The sequence below is a fragment of the Propithecus coquereli genome, unplaced genomic scaffold (assembly GCF_000956105.1).
Source record: "Propithecus coquereli isolate 6110/MARCELLA unplaced genomic scaffold, Pcoq_1.0 Scaffold357, whole genome shotgun sequence".
Lineage (NCBI taxonomy): Eukaryota > Metazoa > Chordata > Mammalia > Primates > Indriidae > Propithecus > Propithecus coquereli.
In genome coordinates, this window is record NW_012149252.1 from 1,339,658 (window position 1) to 1,342,649 (window position 2,992).

General features: G+C 40.5%; 1 protein-coding gene across 1 annotated transcript in view; it reads left to right on the forward strand.

Moving 5' to 3' along the window:
- The window catches only part of ABCA12 (ATP-binding cassette, sub-family A (ABC1), member 12), a 203,578-nt gene that overhangs the window by 99,070 nt on the left and 101,516 nt on the right, over nt 1-2,992 (forward strand). The window lies entirely within an intron of this gene.

Consider the following 2,992-nt stretch of genomic DNA (forward strand, 5'->3'; position numbering starts at 1 on the left):
TTTCTCAGGCAGGGTAATGACTTTATCTTCTGTGCTCCTATATTTATCCATTCATTCTTTTCATTCATTACCTGTGTTCCCATAGTACTAATCAATTTATTTATAAGACATACTCTCTAACCCCAAAATGCTTATAATCGAGCCAGGGGAAGAGATGGAAAAGCAGAGCAACAATTGTAATGCAGGGAGGTAAGAGCTGTGGTACGTGGACGGACAGGATTCTGTGCACAGAGGTGGGATATCTAATGTGGATTGCAGGAGATGGAGGTGGAGAGAAGAAATTTTATGGAGAAGATGATGCTTATTCTGAGCCTTGAGGACTGTGTAGAATTAGCTTAGAGTCCTGCATTCTAGACATAGAGACCTGAGTTTGTAAGAAGACAGAGGCGTGAACCTGAAAGAAGGTATAAGTTACCTGGGTTCATACGTGTCCAGCTGGAGCAGAAGGTGCCCACGGGACAGACAAGAAAGAGGGCTGCAGAGGGAGACGGAGCCCAGGTCCCGAAGGCTTCCTAACACTTAGCCAAGGAGTTTGAGTTTGATCCTGAAAGTTGTGAATTTGAAGAAGGTGAAATTTGCATTTTAGAAAGAGATCTCTCTGGGAGAATTATAGCCAAGAGATTGGAGGGAAGCCAAGTAGGCTATTTCTGCAGGAATCTAAGTGAAAAGAGAGTGCCTGTACTGTGCCCTTGGCAGAGGATAGAAGAAAGACAGTTCCAAGACTGATAAGAGTGATTTAGGAGGTCAAATTGAAACAATGTGGCAGCCAGTGAGATGTGAGGCATAAGGAAGAGGAATCTCGAATGACTGAGATTTCTGGCCTTTATAACTTATAACTTGGCATCATAGTTTGTGTATGTGTAGGTTCTGTGTCCCTCACTAGAGTGTAAACTCTGATAAAATTATATACCTTCTTCATCTCTAAAGCCTCACATGGTAGGAGCTTAAGGCGTGGTCCAGGAAGACATGAATAAAGAAGGGTGTTAAAGTAGAGCACTGGCGTTGTAATCACGCTCCCTGGGCAAGGACTCATGGTAGCTCTTGCCTTAGGGAATAAATAACTGGGAAGCACACAGTATACACTAAGGAAATGGAAACAACAGTCTCAACCATTGATACAAATGGGATGGGACTAGGGTTAAGAATAATTTAAAACATCACCCACAATTTGAATATAATGTTCCCCTTGAGGGTCACATTATGAAAAAAGTCCTAGAAGCCACAGAAATGGACATAAGCCATAACCCTTGTCCCTTGGGTAGAAAATCTATTGTCATTTATGTAATAACAAGCGTGGCTGCTGTTTGAAATCGACAGAAGCCATTCAGTCCTAGACCACACGATCCGTGTGGAATATTGCCAGGTCCGTCGCCATTGTATCCCCAGCACCTGGCATGGAGTCCCACACACAGGAAATGCTCAGGACACATCACTGGAAGAACGAAGACGAACTCCTAGAGTTTTACCACTGGAGACGCTCTTACTTCCCTGCTTTGCCCTCCCTGATAATTAGTATCATGATTGTGACAGTCAGTTAAGGCCCACTCATTCCAAAGCTTTCTTCATGGTATTCCCAAGATGGCAGGGAATCCTATTACTCATTGGTGACTCTTCCCTCTGTTTCCCAGCCTTCTGGTCCAGCCTGAACATTTTATTCTTCTTGAGCTTGTGTGTTTTCTCCTCCCTTCATTGTCTGTTTTATCTTTTTCTTTCCAGTCCCTTTGATGGGAAGGGTAACTTCCTGAATGGGGGGCTACATATAAAATGGGTGTTCCCCTTATTGAATAAAAATGCAGATAACACAATATTTTTATTGAGACACCTCCCTCCATGTACCCACCACAAGCCCAGAAGTATAGCAATACTTTTATCATTTTATGCCCCTGATATTATGAGGTCTGTACAATCATGTCCTTTACAATTCTGATTCAGATGCATTTGAGAACCAATTATTTGATTTCCATTTTTCTCTTTTTCACCTGGATATGGAATTTGAAGCCCTTTTAAGCACTTCCATAGGACAAAAGCACCTAGTGCCCTGCAATACAGAAGAGGGCAGAAGACAACGTCAGTAACAGTGCAGACACTTCTGAAAACCCAGATGTGTTCTCATCCAGAGTCTTATTAGAATGTATGTGATTCTCATGCTGCAGTTTAAGAAAGACTTTTTTATTTTTTGTCAATATTTTAAAATTGTGGTAAAATAAACATACCACAATATTTACCATTTTTACTGTACAGTACAATTGTGGTAACTACATTCACATCGTTGTTCAGCTAATCTCCAGGACTCTTTTCGTCTTGTAAAACTGAAACTCTATACCCATTAAACAATTCCTCATTCCTCCTTCTCCCAGCCCCTGGCAGCCATAATTTTACTTTCTGTCTCTGTGGATTTGACTACTCTAGGTACCTCGTATAAGTGGAATCATATGGCATTTGTCTTTGTGGGACTGGCTTATTTCACTTAGCACGGTATCCTCAAGGTTCATCCATGTTGCAGCATGTGTCAGAATTTCTTTCCTTTTTAAGGCTTAATAATATCTCATTGTGTGTGTGTGTGTGTATGTGTGTGTGTGTGTGTGTGTGTGTGTGTATGTGTATTTACACACACCACGTTTTGCTTACCCATTTATCTGTTGTTGAACACTTGCATTGCTTCTACCTCTTGGCTGTTGTAAATAATGCTACTATGAACATGGCTGTACAAATATCCCTTCAAGATCCTGCGTTCAATACTCTGTAGTTTATACCCAGAAGTGGAATTGCTAGATCATATAGTAATTCTATTTTTAATTTTGTGAGGAACTGGCATGCTGTTTTTCATTCCATTTTACATTTTTACCAACAGTGTACATGGTTAAAATTTCTCCACATCCTCACCAACATTTGTTATTTTCTGTTTTTTCAATAATAGCCATCCTAATGGATATGAGGAAGAAAGGCTTTTTTAAAGTTCCAAACCAAATCTACTTTCTATTTGCTTATACAT